General features: G+C 43.6%; 1 long non-coding RNA gene across 1 annotated transcript; it reads left to right on the forward strand.

The window, feature by feature from the left end:
• The first annotated feature begins 3,929 nt into the window (after nt 1-3,929).
• Nucleotides 3,930-14,703, forward strand: LOC123465350. The gene is made up of 2 exons (XR_006640573.1): nt 3,930-4,170; nt 12,359-14,703. It is a non-coding gene; the product is annotated as an uncharacterized LOC123465350 (long non-coding RNA).
• The last annotated feature ends 9,070 nt before the right edge of the window (nt 14,704-23,773 follow it).

Consider the following 23,773-nt stretch of genomic DNA (forward strand, 5'->3'; position numbering starts at 1 on the left):
TAGACTACCAGGAAAGTCCCTGGAGTAGCCACTCTAATTTACTTCAAGAATTTTCCCTTTACGTTAACAACTTGGCTAACTGTTTGGCCCAGGAGGCTTAGCTTGTAGCCTATCTTGGCTTTCAAAATGACTTCCTAAGTTTAATCATTTCTAGCTTTTTTTTTCATTTCTAGCTTTTGATGTAAAGTGAGAGACATGTCCGTCTTCCTTTCACTTGAACACTAAAAGACCATGGCAGCATTATCAGTTGGCCTAATTTCATTATTGCTGTGTCTCAGGAAGTAGGGAGTCCTGAGGAGAGGGAGAGAGATGGAGGAATGGCTGGTTGGTGGAGTAGTTAGAACAGACACATTTATTAAGTACACCATGATACATGGGTGTGGTTTCTGGTGCCCAAAACGATTACAATAGTCGTATCAAAGATATCAAAGATCACAGATTGCCGTAAAAAACATAATAATGAAAAAGTTTGAAATATTTTAAAAATGAGCAAAATGTGGCACAGAGACACAAAGTGAGCAAATGCCATTGGGAAAATGGCACCAGTAGACTTGCTCTTGCAGGGTGGCCATGCCGTGCCATCTAAGTCGCTTCAGTCGTGTCCAACTGTCTGTGATCCTATGGACTGTAGCCCACCAGGCTTCTCTGTCCATGGGATTCTCCAAGCAAGAATACTGGCGTGGGTTGCTATGGCCACCAGCCTTCAATTTGTAAAAAACACAGTATCTGTGAAGTACAATAAAGCAAAGCACAAAAAACAGGGTATGCCTGTAATCTGTTTTCAGTTTAATTCTCAGGCTGCAGCCACTGAACCTAAGAGGAGCAGAAGACAAGCATTGTCTTGCCTACCTGACTTCACAAGGCACTCAAGGTGAAGAAGGCTTGCTCATGGGACTTTCCTGGTGGTCCAGTGGTTAAGAATTCACCTTCCAATGCATGGGGCAGGGGTTCGCACCCTGGTAGGGGAAATAAGATGTTCCATGTGGAGGGGTAACCAAGCCCACACGACAAAACTACTGAGCCCACGCACCTCAATTAGAGAGAAGCCCTCATGCCACAACTAAAAACCAGCATGGCCAAAAATTAATTAATTAATTAAAAAAAAAGACTTGCTTACCACTCAATGTGCCCTTGTCTCCACCCGGGTCCTGTGCTCATGCATAGCCTTCTACATGCGTGGTACTCCTCCACCCAGCCAGTGAAAAATCAGTGCAGCTCCACCAGGACCATCCTCACATTGCTCTGAAATGCCAACTCCGCTCGGAAGGGTCTCACCTCTGTGACTCTTGTGAGCTCTGCCCTACTTCACACCTTTCTTAAGGCCCTTCTCCTGTTCCACTTCATATTCTTGTTCGTTATCTATTTGTCTGGTTCTCCCCTATCAGATAGGAAGCTGCTTAGCTGGCAGATGAACTTTTCCCTGAAACACCCAACACTGTTTCTGGGCCCTTAAGAGGCCTTAGAATGTTTGTTGGGATGGATTAAATGAAATGATGGGATGTTACCTCCCCGGAGAATAAACAGTTCACTTTGTTCTACGTCTCTGTGATTCACAGACAAAAAATTTTTTTTCTCTTTTTTAATTGGAGAATAATTGCTTTGCAATGTTGTGGTCTCCACTGTACATCAACGTGAATCAGTCATAATTATATATATTCCCCTCCCTGAAATTCTTTAAACTAGAAAAAATTGGTGAGAACAGTACGATCAACTTCAGTATATATATCCTTACCAAGTGTCTGTTGAGTCATCATTTTGCTAACATATGTTACATTTGCTTTAATCTCTCTCTCTAGCTAGCTAACTATAATTGTCACTATTTTTAGTTATTGAACCATTTGAGAATAAATTAGACATTGTGTCTTGCATCCCTTTACACCTATATACTTCACTGGTACCACTTAAAAGCAAGAACGTTTTCTTCTTATACAATGATCCAATGAAAGAAATTCAACACTGATAGGATACTATTATCCCCATGCTTAGTCGCTTCAGTTGTGTCCGACTCTTTGCAACTCCATGGACTGTAGCCTGCCAGGCCCCTCCGTCCATGGGATTCTCCAGGCAAGAACACTGGGCTTGGTTGCCATTTCCTACTCCATAATTATCTCCATGTACAGTACCTATTCAAATTTCCCCAGTTGTCCCAATAATGATCTCTAAGCTATTTTTTTTCATTCTCATTGTCTACTGAACAAAAATGTATAACCTAAAAGTTGAGAATTATGTTTTATTCCAAGGACTTTCTGAACACTCAAGCCCAGAAGGCAGCCTCTCAGATAGCTCCGAGGGACTGCTCTGAAGAGGGAAGCGCCAGGTTATATAGGAGTTTAGCAACAAAACCAGGTAGTAATCAAAAGATTACTGTTGGCAGACCCCCTCTTGGTCTTGTCAGAAGCCCCCATGCAGTGTACTTAATAAATTATCTCACTTTCTAACTTCAAAAAAAAAAAAAAAGATTACTGTTAATTAAAGCAGACATGTCAATTAATCTAGTGCTTGTGTATATATGGGAACATGCAAGAGTCTGGGCTCACTGAAACCATCCTTTATCTGCACCTTAGCTGTCTAGGGCCAATATCCAGTTCTTTCCCATCCTGAATTCCCTCAGGGCTCGCCCTCAGGTGTAGCTGTAACGTGAAGGTTGCAGCCTTCTTTGTTACTGATATGGCAGGTGATGTTTTTCATTCACATCATCTATGCATTGCATTTAGTTATTGTATCATTTCATCTCATAATGTAGAACAGTTTCTCTCGCTTTCATTCTCAAGGCATACTAGTTATTTGTAAAATAGCCTTCAACTTGACTTTGTCTGCTGTCCCAGGTTATGCCTTTGGGGGACTGGAAGGCTCTGGGAATGAGGTTGTGCCTTTCTCAGAATATGGCAGCAGGAACCCACACGAGGTCAGTTTCTCCCCTCATCAGTCGCGTTAATTTTTTTGTGGGGGGCTGCAAGGCTTGCCTGTGCCCTGTGTGTCCATGCTCAGTCGTGTTCAACTCTTTGCAACTGCATGGACTGCAGACTCGTCTGTCCATGGGATTTTCCAGGCAAGAATATTGGAGTGGGTTGCCATTTCCTCTAGGGGATCTTCGCAGGTCAGGGATTGAACCCACATCTCCTGAATCTCCTGCACTGGCAGACGGATTCTTTACCCCTGCGCCACCTGGGAAGCCCAGTTGCAAGGCATGTGGTCTCTTAATTCCCCAACCAGGAATCGAAGATGGGCCCTCAGCAGTAGAAGTGCAAAGTCTTAACCACTGGTCCGCCTGGGAAGTCTGGGTCAGGTTAACTTTGATGATCTGGTTAAGGTGGTAACTGCCAGGCTTCTCCACTGAGCACTTACAGTTTTTCCTTTTGTGCTTATAAGAAATCTGTGGAGATGACCTGATATTTTAGAGACTGTGGAAATACTCTGTTCCCAGTCTGATGATGATTCCTGCCTGATGCACCTGCCAGTCATTCAAGGAAAGTGGAGTTGGCCAGTGGCCTGGACCTGGGGCTCTGGAGCTCACAGAGCCGGGATGCGCAGAGAAGGAAGCACAGCAGGGACAAGAAACTGCAGAGAGCAGGGCAGGCAGTCTGAGGGCTACACTGGGAGCAGCTGCAGCTCACTGCGGTGTAGGTGGTGGGCACCTCAGGGCAGTCCCGAGGGTACAGGCCCTTCACCAGAATCAGGACCAGGAGAGGGACCAGTTTGCTGGAAGCAGAAAGACCATTCCATTTGTCCTTATTCCCTGGTGGCCCCTGGTGCTCGGTGCAGGAAATGCCTCAGAGGCATTGTTTCCAGAATATTTCCAGGGGCTCCCAGTGAATGTGAAGGGATCCAGACCTCTGGGCCTGGCCTGGCCCTTGCAGCCAGGCTCCCCCACACCCCTCCCCCACCCCTGCCGGTTCGCTGCACTCCTGACAAATATTTGCTCTGCTGGGTACACAGCCCTGGGCTGGCAGTCACGGTGGAACGCAGGCAGTGCATACCCACAGGACACACACAGCCCCAGACCAAGTGGCCACGAGCTCCTGTGTGCTGGACAGTTCCTTTCCTGTGGCTGCTGTAACAAATGACCACAAATGCGGCAGCATGACACAACAGGAACTTATTCTCTTCCAGTTCCGGAGGTCAGAAGTCTGAAATGGAGGGGTTGGCAGGGCCGGGCTGTTCCTGCAGACGGTAGGGGAGAATCTCTCGTTGCCTCTTCCAGCTTCTGGCAGGCCTTCGCTTCCTGGCTGCAAACTCCAGTTTCTGCCGCTGCGGTCACTCTGCCTCCTCTTCCTCTCTTCTAAGGAAACTTTTCTTGGTTTTGGGCGGGATCTTAGGGACCCCCAGATAATCCAGGATGATCTCCTAGTGAGACCCTTAACTTATTACATCTGCAAAGATCCTTTTTCCACACAAGCTCCCACTCACAGGTTCTGGGAGTTAGTGCACATCTTTGGGGGGCCACCAGTCACCTCGCTATGAAAGGAATTCATGTCTGCTCTTCCACTCTGCACAAATATTAGTTTTCCATATGTTTCTCCAACAAATTCTGTACTTTGCTGATGGTCAGGCGTCATTAAAGTAGTCCCCAATGGCTGTTTTGGGCTTACCCAAATACTTTTGTCCTCCCCCCGCCACATCCAAACACACACACACAAAATAACATATCTGCACACAGATGGTTACACACTGTCCCCAGGTCCTTGTACAGAAATGTGCATGTGTGCTGCGGTCCTTCACTTGACACATATTTGTTGAGTGGTCACCATGTGCTAGGCCCTGTGGAGGCACTGGAAACGCTGCAGTGAACGAGGCAGCAAGCCCACGCCTTGTTTACATTCTGCTGAAATATTTACACGCACACACAATGATGTATGTAGATGCAGAGCCCACAAGGTTTTTCCATGCCCGGGGCTCCCAGAAGGACTGAAGTCAGCAATTCCAGGCCACAGGCAGCAAGGGGATGTGAAGGCCTTTAATGCAAATAAACCAAGTCACCAGGAAAGTCATTTTTAAAACAACAAATCCTTGATTAAGTGAAACACTTGTGGGCAAGGGTGAACTCCCCACCCATTTCTTAAAGCGCAAAGCACTGTTATGGAGGTGCTTGGAGTTCTTGGGTGAGAGAGGAGTCTGAGCAAAGGGACCAGCTGGGCCTTGAACAGCCAGCACATGCTGGATTTGAGGTCAGCCCCAAGGACAAGGCGTGCTGGGCCGCCTGGAGGAGAGAGAGCGTGACCACAAGAGACAGCCGGGGCTCAGCCGTCAGCGATGATCTGCAGGGTAAGGTAAGACTAATGACTATATCCTGGCAGTATCTACCCAAACCGGCATGCACACTAGTGCAGTGGATGCATGATGTGGCGAGTTGGCTAGGCTGGTCTACAGACTCCCAAGTTCCCTTTCCAGTGGGACTCTGGTTAGGGTGGGCTACCAGTGAGACTTTCTCATGAGATTCAAAGGACAGAAGGAAGACAGGACCCACGGTGTAGCTCACACACAGTTCTTACCTGTAATTCACTCAACTCTCTTTTCCCCTGGATCTTCCTTCCTGAGTGCCTGTGCACAAGCTTGTACCTGGGGGGCCCTAGACTGCTTGTGACCTTCCTTCCTTTATTGAGTGAAAACTGTGGGTAGTATTCTGCAGGGTTTTCTTTATTTCTGACATTTTTTTAAAGTCACATCTTCAGTGAATAAGAAGAGGGTCATTTCATACCCCAGAGCTTCCAGAACTGGCTGCTATCTTGACTCTTCCTGGCCCTTTATATTTTCATATAAATTTAGAATTAGCTTGTCAAGTTCTACTAAAAAAACATGTTGAGAGACAGACTCACAGACACAGAAAACAAACCAAAGGGTTTGTTACCAAAGGGGAAATGGAGAGGGAGAGGGATACATTCGGACTTTGGGATTAACAGATACATACTATTATATATAAAATAGATAACCAAGGGGGACCTACTATATAGCACAGGGAGCTATATTCAATATCTTATAATAACCTATTTTGGAAAAGAATTGGAAAGATATATATATGGGCTTCCCAGGGGACACTAGTGGTAAAGAACCTGCCCTGCCAAAACAGGAGACTTAAGAGATGCTAGTATGATCCCTGGGTCAGGAAAATCCTCTGGAGGAGAGCATGGAAACCCACTCCAGTATTCTTGCCTGGAGAATCCCCATGGACAGAGGAGCCTGGCGGGCCACAGTCCATGGGGTTGTAAAAATCAGACATGACCGAGCGACCATGTGCATGCATACACACACATACAAACACACATTTATAACAATCACTTTGCTATACACCTGAAACCAACACAACATTGTAAATCAAATACATTTCAATAAAAAGTTGTTTGGGGAAAAAAGAGAAATCAAAAACAGAAGAATATAATCATTAATAATTATAAATAAAAAACCTTTACAAAATAAATAAAAATCAAAATATAAAAACAAAACAAATACCAAAAAAAAAAAAAGTTGAGATTTTGATAAGGATATATATAACCTAGAAATCAATCTGGGGAGAATAAATCCATGAGTTTTTCAATCCATGAACATGCTGTATTTCTCCAGACTCATACATAGATTTAATGAATACAAAAGAATACATCAAAATGGTGGGAGAGCTGGCTCAATGGATACCCCCACGGGAATGAATGGCTGGCACTATCCACTCTTGCTTCCTGCTTCCAGGCTGCCAGGTTTTCATGTGACCTTGTCCTCTGCCCACAGCTAATTGACTCAAGGGAGGGGAAGGCACCTGCCCCAAGCTGATCCAGTGAGTGCTTTCTCCCAGAATTTTTGGACCAGAGACTGAAAGAGAGTTGAAACAGACTCTTTTTGGTGTCTGAGGCTGTGAAAATATAAAACTTAGGTGCTGTCTACAATCATGTTTCAGATCATGTGAACTGGAGGATTAATTAGAGGCAGCTGCATTGCTGAGAAAAAAAAATGACACTCAGAGAGGCACAGAAACAAGACAGAGAGGCTGGTGGTGTTTGAATCTGTGATTTCATATAGTTTCTGAGTCCCAGTTGCAGTCTTGCTCTTGGGTTCCAATAGACCCATGTTCCAAGAGAGCCATTGATTCCAAGGGTCCATTGTTCCTTAAATCCATCTTCAGGTGTAAGCTATTTTGAGTTTCTACTGCTCACAACCAAGGTACCTACCTACTGCAGTTGAGTAGACTGAAAATGGGTGATCTCAAGTAGATTCCAGATGAGCAAGCCTCAGCACCTGGACTTAACAGGCTCACATTTTGGACTGTAGTCTGGTGCTCCTTTCGAGCACAGGCCAGCACTCTTTATTCCCTTCTTCTGCAAGAATTTTGCTGCCTCTCTTGGGATAATTAATCAGAGGCGAATGGTCTCATCCTCTTTTTTTATGCAGGATTTATCTATTCTAAATACTTGTCTTATTTTTATATGTGGATGCCAAACTTTGGTTAGAATTAATTACCATATTTATTCACTAAGATCACCTGGATGATCACTCTTGGGCTGTTATAGGCCCGACTGGCAAGTGTTGCATAAGTCAAGATGTCAAGAGGAGGCCCCCCAAATAAGATGCAAGCACCAGATGGAACTTCAAAAGAAATACTAAATATCTTCACCACTTCTGCCTTTCTAGGTAAAGACCCTATTCACCACAAGGCAGGGATTGTTATAATGACAGGAGAATAAGGTTCTGAGTTTTCAGGAGATTGAAGGGAAGAATTTTGAAGATACTGTGCTACAGGGAGAGGGTATGTCATATATATATATACATATATACACATATACATATACATATATAGTGGACTGTCTGTCTATATAGACAGTCCACAATTTTGCTAATTTCAAGTCTTAGTCTACACTTTTGTATGTTTCATACACTATATTCTGACAGACTGAATGCAACTTTCAAAGACTGAATTTGCACTTGTATCTCTCAGCTGACTCTAGATGATTTCAGGCTAATTCCTGGGGTTGCTATATAGCTGCCAAGAGTTCCATTTCAGCATCACCAGTTGTCTTCAGTCTCAGAATAGCAACTGATGTCATTATTTAAATATTTAATTGAATAGAAAATACAATACAAATGACATTGTCGATCAGTGATAAGAAACAAAGATCTCATGAACTTGAGACAAAAGTGGGGATGATTAGCTAGCTAAAATTAGTGACGCTTTAGCTTCAAGTCAGGTGTTTATCACATTGAAACTAGTCAATTGCATGCTTATTTGTGAAGGAAAATAACAAACTTTTGTAGGACGATTTTTCCAGTTGACTAGGAAAAGTGTATTCTTTTGGACAGGGCCTGAAGTGTTGTATGGTCCACTTCTACGGCTCTGAGAAGCATAACAAAGATAGTTGAGGGACTTCCCTGGTGGCCCAGTGGTTAAGACTCTGTGTTTCCAATGCAGGCGGCACGGGTTCAATTCCTGGTGGGGAACTAGGATCCTACATCCTGCAACATGTAGGAAAATGCAACATGTAGGAAGTGCAACATGGCCAAAAAATCCAAAAATTAAAATGAGCCTTTAAAAAAAAAAAAAGATAGTCAAGTTTTCTTATGTTCTAAAAGGCAGCCTATTCTTGGCCTTTTCAATGTAACTTTGACAGCTCCAAGAAGGTTCTGGCCACCACACTTTAACAAGTTTTTAAAAATTGTATCAAGTTCCAAACTTTCTAAATCAAGGTTATATTACTTTTGCTAAAAACAAGACAAGACAACAGATCCAAAATGAAGTCACTTAGGCTAAGCCCCATGTCACCTAATTGAGACTTAATTCTAGTTTTGGCCTCTCCTGGAAATGGAGTCTTAAATCAGTCAACGAGGAATTACCTGGTCAGCAGTAGTGAAGACTCTTACTCTCCCCTAAAGAAAGATGACCTCGTCACAACCAATCCACTCTTTGCTAGTTTAACCTCCCTACCCTGTTCCTTCTGCCGGGAAGTCTTCTATTTTGTACAGCTCCTGGGCGCTCCTTTCTATCTACCAGGTGGGATGCTGCCTGATTCATGAATCATTAAATAAAGCCAATAAGATCTTTAACATTTCCTCAGTTGAATTTTTTTTACCACTTTGTAATATAAAAATCTCTACAACTATCGATCTATAGCTAGATGATGATAAGAGATATATAGATAGATAGGTGATAGATAGGAAGATATTCAGTCAGTCAGTCTTAAAGTAAATCAACCCTGAATATTCATTGGAAGGACTGAAGCTCCAATACCTTGGCCTCCTGATGCTAAGAGCTGACTCACTGGAAAAGACCCTGATGCTGGGAAAGACTGAAGGCCAAAGGAGAAGGGGGCAGCAGAGGATGAGATGGTTAGATAGCATCACCGACTCCACGGACATGAATTTGAGCAAACTCTGCAAGATAGTGAAGAACAAGGGAGCCTGGAGTGCTGCAGTCCCATGGTGGTGCAGAGTTGGACACAACTTAGTGACCAAACAACACGAAGGGAGATATTCTCTGAGACTAATCGAACCCTTTAGTTAATGATGTCTCGGTCTGATTCTCTAGGAGAAAAAGGATCCAGGACTGAAGACGGGGACTCTAGACTTTCTGAACCAATGAGTTAAAATAGCTTAGGAATGTGCTGTCTGTTGGGAAATAGCCACACAAGGACACATTTTACTCATTAATGCTGATGCTGGCCAGACTGCTTTCCAAGAAAGCCTGCCCTGTCACTTTTTCCAGCCATTCTTGTCTGAGGACACAGAAGAAATTAAGAAAGCCTGGGTATTCTTGGAAGGGACACTGTGCCTCAGTTTGGTGGCCAGAGTCTCCGCAGGGGTGTGTGCAATGCAGGGTGTGATGACAGAATGAGCAGCTCCCTGGGTCCTCTGGCAGGAGAAGGGGATTCAGCAACTGGCCACTTCCAGAGACCACACTCCCCAGGTCTGGAGGCCTGAGAAGAATCCACTCCAGAATCCAAGCATGATCCTATTTCCCCTCTGCTTCTGAAATGTGGCCAGGGCTCACTTGGCAGCCAATTATTCTATCTCAAGAGATTTTTTTTAGGCCATGCCGCACTGCACGTAGGATCTTAGTTCCTGGACCAGGGATCAAACCCACGCCCCTGCACTGGAAGCACAAGTCTTAACCATTGGACCACTAAGGAAGTCCCTATCTCAAGAGATTCTGCAACTTGAATAACTGATTTGGAAGGAAGGAACTCAGCACCCAGTAAAGGTATCCCAGGGGGTCTTAACTGACAGCACATCACCTGGAGAGGCGTTTCAAAATTCCTAGACCCTGGATGGCCGATCTGAACCCGCAGAATCAGAAAATCTGGGGCTTGGGCCCATGCAGTTTGAGAAAGATTGTGGAGATTCTAACACAAGCCACAAGTGAAGGACTAATGCAAGAGAATATGGTGCCAGTAAGGCCAGCCCATGGCCTTGGTACCTTTGTCTTTTTCAGGACTTCCCTGGTGGTCCAGTAGTCAAGACTCCGTGCTTCCACTGCAGTGGGTATGGGTTCGATCCCTCGTAGAGGAAGAAAGATCCCACATACTGCAGTGTACTAAACCAGGCTTCTCATTTTAATGAGTACACAAATCACACATCTTGTTCAAGTGTAGAATCTGATTCAGCATGTCTAGGGTCGAACCTGTTAATTTACATTTCTAGCAAGTTCTCAGATGATGCTTATGCTAATGGTCCATGGTCCACACTTTGAGTGGCAAGGGGGCGGCGTCAGTGGTTCTTAACCTGGAGCGATTTTGCCATCAACACCCCCAGGGGACATGTGGAAGTGAAAAATGTCCGGAGATGTTTTGGCTTGCCAACTGGGGAAGGGGAGGGTGTTAACCACCAAGCCAGTGCCAAGGATGCTGCTAAACATCATGCAGAGGGTAAGACAGAATCCACAGTGAAGAATCATCCAACCAAAGTGTTTGTGATTCTGAGGTTGAAAAACCCCAGATTAGACCAAATGCAGAATTTATCAGGTCTCTGAAAAATAATCAGTCTTAACTCCTTGCCCCATCAAAGGTAGAAAAAGGTTGGCAATTGGATTTAAGGAGGAAATTTTTTGGAGAGAATTTTCTGGGAGAGGTGTGTTTGCTCCACACCTAGTGACTGAGAAAAAGGATGCCTCAGAAAACTCATTCAAGTACCCAAAGCTTCAAAGAAGGGACTTTAAACATCCAACAAATCCAAAACCTACGCACAGCAGAAATGTTCAAGTAAGAACTTGCCCATTTCCGTTTTCTCTCTTCCCCATGTTGGGAAGCACTCAGAAGTTAGCCACTTGGAGCTGTTCCCCCATCTGGGCTTCCCACCTGGGTCTTTGACGGACATTTGGGTTGTTTCCACCTTTTGGCTGTTGTGACTAGCGCCACTGTGACCATTTGTTTGCAAGCTTTTGTGTAGACATATGTTTTCGTTTCTCTTGGGGATGAACTTGGGAGTGGAACTGCTGGGTCATATGGTGACTCAATGCTTAGCCATGTCAGGACCTGCCAGGCTGTTTTTGCTGTGGCTGCACCATTTCACACCGCCACCCACACCCTGAGGTTCCCACTTTCTCCACATCCTCAACACTCACGGATATGAAATGGTATCTATCTCACTATGCTTTCAATTTACAAATCTTTGATGGTTAGTGATGGTGAACAGCTTTCCATGTGCCCTTTGACCATTTGTATTCCTTTCTTGGGGAAGTCTGTTCAGATCCTTTGTCTATTTTTTAATTGGATGACCATTTGTATTTCTTCCTTGGAGAAGTCTGTTCAGATCCTTTGCCTATTTTTTAATTGGATCATTTGCTTTTATTAGGATTCCATGGCAAGAGTTCTTTACGTGTTCTGCAGACAAGTCACTTATCAGACATAAGATTGGCAAATATTGCCTTCCATTCTGTAGGTTAGCCTTTCACTTTCTTGAGAGGGAGTAAAAACAGCCCATAGAGGAATCTTAGATTTGGCAAAAATACCCAGGCCTTAGTATCCCTGTCATACATAGTCATGGTCTGGGGCTGCCAGTCAGACACTGGACCCAGTGTGAAGGCTGAGGCAAATCATGAGATGCAAAGAGCTGAAGGCTGCCAGCTACCTGTACACCTGGCAGCTAAAAGACACATTTCTTTTTTTAATATTTATTTGACTGTGCCAGTTCTTAGCTACAACACACAGGATCTTCGATTTCTGTTGCAACATGTGGGATCCTTAGTGTGGCACCTGGAATCTAATTCCCTGGTCAGGGATCCAACCGGGGCCCCCTGCATTGGAAGCACATCTTAGCCGCTGGACCACCAGGGAAGTCTCAAAGGGCACATTCTTTCTTGAGGGAGATCCAACTGTCACATCACGGCTCTGTGTCTTTTGTTTCCAAAAGGATAATCCCATAAAATATATTTCCTTTTTCTTTTTTTCAGAAGCAAGATGAGGAGAGGCAGTGTTTCATCTTCAGCCTGGGTCGTGCAAGCCAAGGGTGTCTGTAATGTCCCCTGGTGGTGGTTCCAGGATGAAACAGCACACCCAAGAGAGTACCTTCAAGTGGAGGCCAGATGCAAGACAGACCTGGAGTCCCAAACATACCAAAGGCTCTTGAGCACAGGTGCCTCAGAACACAACATTTAAGAAAACTGCAGGCCTGGACTGTGGGTGAAGACAGCAGAGGACAGAATTAATGCCCCCTAAACCGACACTGTTTCCTGCCTTCTTTCCCACTGCTTCTTCTAGTAGCTTCTTATCCCATTGTTGCCAAACTTGATATGTGCATGCTAAGTCGCTTTATTTATGTCCAACTCTTTGTGACCCCATGGACTGTAGTCCACCAGGCTCCTCTGTCCATGGGACTGTCCAGGCAAGAATACTGGAGTTGGTTACCATGCCCTTCTCCAGGGGATCCTCCTGACCCAGGAATCGAACCCATGTCTCTTCTGTCTCCTGCGGGTTGACAGGTGGGTTCTTTACCACTAGCACTATCTGGGAAGCCTGCCTAGCTCCATATCAACACACTAGTCTGTAAATTCATGGTGGACGCTGGGATCCCCCAAAGGAAATGAAGATCCCCATTCAGAAACGAAGCACATGTTACCTCAGAGTGACCCTCACAGATAAGCCTCAGCCACAGTCAAGAAGAGCCTCTCTGAGGAGAGCCACCCTGAGCAAGGTCACATCCTCGCATCAGGCAGCCCATGTCTAAGGACTGATCGTCACAGGAGGATAAAGGGCAAGCCCTCTCACTCCCCCTCCCACTTCAAATCAGCTCTGGAGCTTGGTCCCAGCTGCAGCCAGAGGCAGCTCAAGGCTTCCACGGAAATATCAGCAGATCCTGCTACCCTTTGTCTCATTCCATCCTGCTCCACATCAAAGGACTCTCCTATCAGCATAGTTCTGCAGTCTCAGAACTGGGATTGGAATAGTCCATCCAAAGCTCTGGGCGAAGCCAAAACTGCAACACAGAAGCTTAGAGCAGAAGTCAGTTCAAGGGGATACCGAACACAAGAACTGGCCTGGATGCTGCTTGTGGAGCTCTGCAGATCCAAGAGCCCAGGAGGGGGTGAGGAGGAAGAGAGAGAGACGCCACTCAGAGTGTATTGCACTGCTCAGATTGCTCTTCTGGAAAATTTAGCCCTAAGAAAGCCACCAGCTTTCCAGCTGTAAATCAATTTCAGTTATTCCTCTCTTCCCTGACTCAATTCCTCTCTCCTCCTCTCTTTCTCTTCTTCCCTCCCTCCCTTCTCACCTTTCTTATCTTTCTTCCCATTCTTCTAACTTAATTTTTTCCAATGATTAAAAAAGAAAACCTATTTATTATAAGCATTTTAGAATGCAAAGTATTAATATGGAAAGAAAACTATCACTCAGAGATAATCACTAGTAAGTAACATTCTTTAAAAATTTTTTTTTCACAGAGACCGTTTTTAAAACCTTTATTGAATTTGTCACAATGTTGCTTCTGTTCTATGATTTGTGTTTTTGGCCTCGAGGCATGTGGGATCTTAGCTCCCCCACCAGGGATTGAACCTGTATCCCCTGCATTGGAAGACAAAGCCTTAACCACTAGGCTGTCAGGAAATTCCCATCACTAGTGACATTCTGATAGCTCCTTTTGGCCTTACTAATGTACAATTTTTAAAAATCATAGATGAGAACATACTTGAGGTAGACTCTTGCAGTGAAGTCCTCCCATTGGTGCATGCTTCCTTCTATCCAAGCCCTTGACTGATGCCCTCCCACGCTGACTTTGAGCTTGGTCATCCTGACTAGCTTTGGCTAACATTGATATAAAGGCCTGGATCTAAGTCCTTTCCCCCAGTACATACACACACACACACACACACACACACACACACACACACACATATGTAAATATGACAAGTATACCCCAAATATTTATCTATTCTCATTCTGATATCACACATTATCACAGTTTCACAGTGTATTTTCTACATCAGAGAGAATGTCTCTAGTATTACTCTTATTTTTTGTAGATTTCTCAGCACTTACGATGTTGATTCTTTTTTTTTTTTTTTTTTTTTACGATGTTGATTCTTTCAAGTAACCGTGTGTTGGACACTTGCCATGTTTTGGAGCTGCTTCTTTAGAGCATCTTTGCTTTACAAACTCTGCCTTTTCCCCATCTCCCAAGAGAGAAGCCAGGAAATGTGATTTCCCTGCCTCCCTTGCAGCTAAGGAATAGCTATGTGACCAAGGCTCCAGGAATCCCACCCAATCGAATGAAATTTTAGAAATAAAACAACATGAGAAAGTGTGCTCTGTGTAGAATCTGTTTGTTTGCGAGGGTGACTCCTGACATCTAGCTCTGACAGCCAATAATAGCTGTGAGGTTGAGTTTCAGGCATCAGTGTGGTATTGGTGCTGGTGGCAGTACTGGTCACAACTGGTATGCATGCCTGGCATCAGTGCTGATGGGCTCAGTGCCCAGCAGTGGGAAGGCTGGTTCCCTCATGAGGTCAGTTCTGCAACATGTCTGGGCACTGTTCCTGGGAGCTCAGTGCCAAGGGGTTCTGAGAGTTCCCCAATGCTGATTCATAAATACCTTTTCCATGCAGACAAACTAGAGGGTATTTTGATATTTGTAACTGAGAATCTTGACTGACACGCTTGGTAGAACTAAATTAGGGGGGAAAGGCACTGTATCCAAAATGAATTGCAGGTGTTTTCTGAAGTCTAGACTAACCCTTGACATTTAACATGTGACCCATGTGGATGAGCAGCACCTGGAAATTTCTTAGAAATGCTAACTCTTACCTGTACTTCAGTTTAACTGAATCCAAAATTGCTTTATAACAAGATCTCCAGGGAAACTGTAAACACAGAATGAGAAGCACTGGTCTAGCAATTCCCAACACTGGTTACACTTTAATAAAATCACTTATTTTTTACATTAGGAGGAGGCTTCCATGGTGGTTCACTCGTAAAGAATACCCCTGCCAGTGCAGGAGACATGGGTTCGATCCCTGATCTAAGAGGAGCCCACATACTTCAGAACAACTAAGCCCATGCACCACCAGTATTGAGCCTGTGCTGTAGAGCCCAGGAACTGCAACTCATGAAGCTCGCATGCGCACAAGGCCCGTGTTCTGCAACAAGAGAAGCCACCACAATGAGAAGCCCGCATATCACAGCTAGAGAGTAATCCCTGCTTGCTGCAATTAGAGAAAAGCCCACCTAGCAACAAAGACCCAGTACAGCCAAAAATAAGTAAATAAATAAAATTATAAAATTGCTCAGGGACTGTTTTAAATACTGATGTCCGTTTACATCCTACATGGTAACAATTGATTCAGAAAAGAATCATCAGTGGAGCCAAACCACAGGGCAAAAGCTTGTTGGTTTTTCTGCACAGATCAAAGAATTTCCCCACAGATTACTTATTAATTATAAAGTGGGGGAAATGACCTTTACAGCAGAGAAACCTGGCAGACACTATGTAAACAAGTGATAAAACATCACAAATAGTCAAAATGACAGCATGAGCCTAATAAGAACATGACATCACCTATCCACAATTTCTGCCAAAAATGATTAACCTGAATCCCATACTGCAGTTGCAAAAACCAGACAAATCCAAACGGACAATCTGCAAAACACCTGTCCAAGCTCCTCACAAAAAGTTTCATGAGAGTCTAAAAAGACTGGGAACTATTCTAAATTAAAGGCAACTGAAGAGAAATGATAAGTAAATGCACTGTATAATCTTTAATTACAAACTGAATTGGGGGGGCAGACTAAGAAGGACATTTTCAGGACAATTTTGGGGAAATGTGGATATTAGTTAGTAGAATTAGATCAATGTTAAATACTCTATGTGTGATTATTATAATGTGGTTTGTGAAATTAATTCTTAAAAAATTCAGCTCCCCAGACCCACATTTCACTACTCATCACCTCTCGCAAGGAGGGTCAAGAGCAACATGCCAGAGCCACACCCAGGAAGTCACTCTGTGTAGTTCCAGCTTACAGCTTTACTGGCTGAGCTCAAGGCAGATTTTAAGGCTCAGACCACAAACTGGCTGCCTGCGAGCCAAATGTAGCCTGAGGATTCATTTGTTTGGCTTGTGTGGCATAATTAAGTTCTGAATTAGGTACTAATGTCTTAAAAGAAGAGATTTCACATAAAACCATGTATGTCTGACTTTAAAAAAACCTAGCCTATCTGGCTAGGGGGTCTCCAACTGACCATCTTTTTTTAAAAAAATGGTGTATCTCAAAACCTTTATTGAGGTATGGTATACATACCCAGGTGGTGCTAGTGGTAAAGAACCCCTCTGCCAATGCAGGAGACGTAAGATCCCTGGGTTGGGAAGATCCCCTGAAGGAGGGCACAACAACCCACTCCAGTATTCTTGCCTGGAGAATCCCAAGAACAGAGGAGCCTGGCAGGCTATAGTCCATAGGGTCACAAAGAGTCGGACACAACTGAAGTGACTTTGCCCATACAGACAATAAACTGCATATATTTTAAGTGTATATAGTTCAGTGTGACTTGATGAATGTATGCTTAGTCACTCAGTTGTGTCCGACTCATATGACAAATGTATATACCTGTAGAACCTCCACTACCACGAAGATAGAGAACATTCCTATCATTCCCCGAGCTTCCTTGTGCCCGCCTCCCACTACTGGCCCAGGGAACCACTGATCTACTTTCTCAGTATAGTTTTGCCTTTTCCAGAATGTTATATGAATAGAATCACAAAACATGTACACTTTTGTGTTCAACATGTTTTTATCCATGATGTTGTGTGTACTGGTAGTCCATTCATTTCACGGCTGTACAATATTCGATTGTATGGACATATTACAATTTGTTTATCCAAATTCCTGTTGATAGACTTGGCTTATTTTTATTTTTGTATATTTATGAATAAAGCTGTTATGAATTTATAATAAAGCCTTTTTGTTTAAAAAAAAAAAAAAAAAGGCAACAACAAACTCCTCTAAATTGAAATTGGGACAGGCCTGTAGGGCGAGCTCTCGTGACCATGATGCATCATCAGTTACACCAGACAGGAAGAGACCTTACCTACATCTCTTGACAGGAAGGTGCCTCTACATTACTATCCATCAGGGGGAGGAAAACATCTTTCCACTCCATGATGGCCCAGCTAATCAGACTGTAGAAGCCCAACCAATGAGAAGCCACCATACTTTGGATTCCTGGCTTCTTCCAATGGACTCTTTGGTTATCACAGCACCTCTCAACTCCCTCCTTTTCCCCATAAAAGCAAGTTCCTTTTCCTTGTGCTCTGGATTTGCCTATGGTGTGCTGTCATTCACTTATACCAAATTGGAATTCCTCTGCTATCAGTAAATAAACTCACTTTTGCTGCTAAAGTAGCTGGCTATTATATTACTAAAGCTGACATACTTGGTGTCAGAAGTGGGATCCAGAGGAGGTGGACGCCAGAGATGATGGCTCCCAGAACTGAATGAGGTACCTGCAAAGTCCCTTATGCTCATTGGTTCTGTGGTCAGCATCTGCTTTCAGTCTGGAGTCTCATTTTGGGTTCCAAGCTCCACTCTTTTTGCACTTTGAGCTCCTGGACTTCATCTGGGATTTGGAAAGGTTTTGTTCTTTCTGGATCAAGGCTTCTTCATTAGTGAGTATTAAGTTGTTTTCTGGAGCATGGTAGTGAGGTTCTCTTTTGAGGACGAAGCTAAGTGGGATCTAAGAGTTTGTTTTATTCCTTTTGGAACCTGGGCCAGGACTGCAGCAACTTTCTTAGAATTCTAGGCTAACTTAAGAAAATAAGACTCTGGCCATCTAAATGTCCTGAGGGCAGCCCTCCTTTGGGGATTCCAGTTGGTTCCATGTTAAAAACTACAGGCTCCCCACATGTGCATTTTTAACAAAGTGGGCTGAAAAATCTGAAGGTTACTCAGAATTACCATGGCCATTATGAGGAATTTTCAATCTTCCTAAACTCATTTTTAAGATTACATTGGAGGACTCTGATTTTAAAATTAAAACAAATGGTATATTTATTTTTGTTAGTACCAATAAGCTTTCAAATACACTCAATACTCTAAAATTGCTTCTCGGCAAGGTACTGTTTCTAAATTGGCAGACAGAACCAAAAAGCTAGATTAAAAACAAGAACAAAATGACTTCTGAAACCTCCTACTTCTTATGTTCCCCTCCCTCTAAATTCTTTGTCTTAGGGCCATCTTGTGTATCTTCTTTGGCTCTTCTGTCTCAGGACTCCACCTTGTACTCTGGCCCCACCCCCAATGCCATCTTCCATCTGTCCTCTGTGAAAACCAGCCCCTTTAAAACTGAACTATCATCTGAGGATCCAAATGTTAAACCCCTAGTTACTGTTTCTAAGTTAACTGGAGCAAATAAACAAGAAAGAAAGATTTAAACAGCAATTGCCTTAGATTTTTGGTATTTCTGTCTGTTGAAGGGTTTTGGGAATTCATCCATCCTGTTCAAAAGGGGGAATCTTTGTTTTAAAAAAGTTCACCTTAAGGAGCACTCCTAAAAGAGAGGAGTCCAAATCCTTAGGGATCCAATGTAATGCATTCTTTGATTGATTTGCAGAAGCTTCTAAAAGGCAAATTGACTTCATAAAGAGCTCTAAAAGCATCCTTACAGTATGCCAGAAACACAATTTGGATCTAACTATTCTTTTGAGTTTGATCTGAGACACGGCTGAAATTTAAAACAAACCGAGAGGGTCCCTGTTTCCTTCTGTCTGTATTTTCATGTGTCTGTATGTGTGTGTGTGTATACATGTGTGTTATAGATGTGATTTTTTCATTTCCTACCTGCTGATGGTATTGCTAAAATTGATCTGCAGAAGAGCTCTATTTAATTGGCTTAAAAACAAACAAGCAATGGGACTTCCCTGGTGGTCAATGGTTAAGACTTCAAGCTTTCACTGCGAGGGGTCAGGGTGGGGGGATGGGAGTTGATCCCTGGTCTGGGAACTAAGATCTCACATGTCACAAATCACAGCCAACAAAACCAAACCAAACCAAAAACAACCCAAAGCATTTATACCAGTTGAAATATAACAGACTGGATCCAGCACTTTTCAGGTTTATATGATCTGAGATTAATTTTGGCATATTAAAGCAAGTTTGGAGTTTTTAAGTAAAACAAGCATATCTTTAGAGCTATCAACACTGAAAATAATGCAGGCATACAACTTTTATTCTCCTTTAGTTTACTGGTCAGGTAAGTTCATGTTATCTTTGTTACAAAACTTGTCAGCAAGAAAAGTAACTTGGTATGATAAAATTTTTGTGAGTGATCTAAACAAGTAAATTGGATGTGAATGAGATAGAGGTTAACAGGCATTGCTTTTAGGTAGCTTCCTCCAATCTTTTTGAGGAATGTTCTTATGTACTTTTTTTCCTACTTTTTTTTTCTTTTCAGTCCCTATAAGAAAAGAGAAGAATTTTCAGTAATGCTTTTCAAACTACAACTGGTAAATCAATGAATCATGAGATTGAGTGGAGGCACAATATGCTATCTGTTTAAAAGGAACAGACTAGAAAATTATGAGACAACATTGCACATAATAAAGATAAAAATTGCACCATAAAACTTTTTTTCAGTTACATATATATGTCCATATGCTGTTATAAACTGTAGCTTTCACTGTTTTAGTAAAAAAAAAAAAAAAATTTAAGCTTTGACCCAGAGGACAGGATAGACTGAGGGACTGACTGCTCCCCATTCCCATTTGGACTCAAGAATGCTGACACCAAGGATGAAGGGAAACTTGTTATACTGGGTTGATCAAAAAGTTCCTTTGGTTTTTAAGTAAAAATAAGACACATTTTTCACTTTCACCAAGAACTTTATTGAATATCATATTCACTGTTTTGTTCCATAACCTGCTGCCATTTTCCAGGCAACTTCATAATTCCACCTTTCCCCAACTTTTTATCTTTTTGAGCAAAGAACTGTTACAGGTGCCTTTTACTCTAGGAAGCTGAAATTTTTTTTGCCATTAAGATAATTTTGAAAAGACCAAAATAAATGGAAATCCAAAGGTGCAATGTCTGGTGAACACTGCAGATGAATCAGAACTTCCTAGCCAACCTGACCAGTTTTTGCCTGGTCATCAAAGAAACACGGAGTTTTACGTTACCTTGATGGAAGATTGTGGGCTTTCTGTTGACTAATTTTGAACACTTTTTGTTGATTGCTGCTTTCAGTGGGTCTAATTGGGAGCAGTACTTGGTGGAAATAATTGTTTGGTTTTACAAAAGGAGTTCATTATAGAGGACTCCTTTCCAATCCTACCATCTTCCAATATCACTTCTTTGGATGAAGACTGGCCTCTGGTGAGGTTGGTGGTGGTTCATTTTGCTTGCCCATGATCTCTTCTGTTCCACGTTATTGTACGGTGTCTACTTTTCATTGCCCATCACAATTTATTTTAAAAATAGAAAGTTTCTGCCATGTTTCAGTAGAATCACATGTGGAAATATGGTCAAGGTTTTTTCCACTTCACTTATGCAGAACCCAAATTTATCAAAGTGATTAACACAAACAAGCTGGTGAAAGTGATTCTCAATGCTTGATTTGAGTATTTTGAGCATGTCAGCTATCTCTCAAGTGGTACAATGCTGACTGTTCTATTAATGTCTTGACTTGATCAGTATCAACTTCAACTGCTCTACCCAACTGTGGAGCATCATCCAGTGAGAGATCTCCAGCCTGAAACTTCACAAACCACTTTTGACATGTTTGATCACTCACACCACCTTCTCCATATACTGCACAAATCTTTTTTGTGTGTTTCAGCTGTGTTTTTCTCTCTTGAAATAATAAAGCACAATATGCTGAAAATCTTGCCTTTTTCTTCCACCTTCAATATTAAAACAGCTATACAAAAATTTACTACTTTGATAAATTTTTAATGCACACAAGTATGACAGGTGTAATAATATAATCTAACAAAACTGTTTCAAATGAAGTTAAAAACAACTGTTACTAGAGCCCTCATACAGAAAAAAAAATCTAAGGGACCTTTCAGCCAACTCACAGAATCTGATCACCAAAGCATGACAAGCATGACTGAATGGTGGGCTGTCCCACCGTCTTTCCTGTGCCCCATCTTCCATCTAAGCTGCAGAGTCAAGACATTCTAAAAATTCCATTTCCCTGACCCCACTGCAGCAGAGCACCAGACGGTAGTCAGCATCCACTCATCAGGTGCTGTGGTCGACTCAAGATTGCTTGCATCCCTAACCCTAACTCTACTCCTCCCACTGAGAAAGTGAAAGTCGCTTATTCGTGTCCAACTCTTTGTGACCCCATGGACTATACACTCCACGGAATTCTCCAGACCAGAACACTGGAGTGGGTAGCCTTTCCCTTCGCCAGGGGATCTTCCCAATCCAGGGATGGAACCCAGGTCTCCCTCATTGCAGGCAGATTCTTTACCAGCTGAGCTATCAGGGAAGACTCCCACTGAGCGGTGGAATCTAATTCCTCTTCCCTGGAATCTGATCTGGCCTTGGGTACTTGTTCAGCCAAAAGAATGCAGCAGCAATGACCTTCTCAAACTCTGAGTACAGTTCATGAGAGGCCTTGCAGCTTCCATCTAGGCCACCCTCTTGGAATGCTTGCTCTAGGGCCTTTGTCATGTGAGAAATCTGACTGCCCTGGGACAACCATGCTGTCTGTGACCCAAACATTGTGAAGACCCTGGAGGATGAGAAAGTATGTGGAAGTGCTCATTACAGGCATGAAGAAACTGTCCTGGAAAGAAATCTTTCAGCTGTAACTGCTTCCAGCACACATCAGAACCACCCAACCAAGCCCTCTCCTGACTCACAAAATTATGATCAAAATAAAAGTTATTTAGGCCACAAAGTTTTAGGGTACTTTGTTACATAACAACATTAACAGAAGAGATTTTTCTTCTCAAAACTTGCGTTTAGAATTGGGTTAAGCAGAGAGACAGTGGCATGCTTTGCTCTTAGGGTGTCTTGAAGTAGATCTCTGATAAACAGGGTACTTTATTTCAGGCCTCCACCCTCACAGGTGTCAGAGTAGGGCAAGTTCTAGGACAGGACACAGGAATCAAGAGCCATCGCGCTGAGAGAATCCAAAGGCTAACACTAAGGACCACAGGAGAGCCAGGAAGAGCTTGGGGTACAAAGTCAGAAATGAAGCAAGACAGATAAACGCAGACAGCTAACATCTGCTGGACACTGACTATGTCAGGAACGCATCAGCACTCTGTGAACATGGTTTCATTTGATAGCCGCCCCCACTACTATCCCAGGTTACTCTGATTACTCACATTTCATAAATGAAGAAATCAAGGCACAAGAAGTTAAGTAATTTCACAAAGTCCTACAATGGGTAAATGGCAGAGCCTGGATTCATCTGGCCCAAAGCTGGTACTCCTGCTAGCCACTCACCAGCATGGCTCCCAAGAGCCAGGGCCAGGTCACTCAAAGGAGGACAAAAACCAATTCTTAAAGAATTCAGTTATAAGAGAGGGTTGGTAATCCTCCAGACAAGGAGCTAGGCGAGATGACCCCAGCTGACAGGACAAAGGGTGAATCCCCGGTGATGGAGGTGAGTATGGGCCTGTTGGAGATGCCCAGTTATAGCTGGAGAGGTGAGTGTCCATCACGAAGCCTGAGCCAGGAGGGCACCTGGGTCTGAGGCACACACCTGCCTCGTGCATCCCTGCGATCATCTACCAGGCTTAGGCTGCTGTCAGCCCTGGAGTCAGCCTCCCATGGTGGAGACCTGCAGACACAGGTTCAGCACCTCCTCTACCAACCTCATGTGATCCTAACCCAGTAGAGCTTGTTTGTGGCTCCATTTCTGACCGAAATCCCTCCTGTGGCCTCGCCTGCTTCTGGTGACTTCTCCCTCCTCCTGGCACTCAAACCATGGCTTCTCTCCAGGTTTTCTGGATAAGCATGCCGTGCCCTGGCCCTGACTCCATGGTCTTCCTATGACTCAGGGCTCTGGCTCCCTGCCCAGGACCCCACCCTCCCTATGTTCTGCTCCTCCCAGCTAAGGCCCCAGAGGAGGAAATAATAGGAATGTTTACCTCAGAGCTGCTAGCTTACTAAGACCCTCCACCCTTACCACTGAATCAACAACTTGGGCCTTCTGGTTCTGTGAACACAGCTTCTGAGCCAACCACACCTGCAGAACACTGAGGATACACAGTGACCCACGAAGCTGCAAGCAGGGGATCAGCCTGAGTGGCTGGTACTCCATCAGGGAACTGGCTCCTCACTACAGAACACACCCAGCGGCCCACAGCCCACAGCCCTGAAGTCTGCTTGTCCTACCCTGTCTCGAGGTTGAGGGTGTTCAAGCA

The sequence above is a fragment of the Bubalus bubalis genome, chromosome 24, assembly GCF_019923935.1.
Source record: "Bubalus bubalis isolate 160015118507 breed Murrah chromosome 24, NDDB_SH_1, whole genome shotgun sequence".
Lineage (NCBI taxonomy): Eukaryota > Metazoa > Chordata > Mammalia > Artiodactyla > Bovidae > Bubalus > Bubalus bubalis.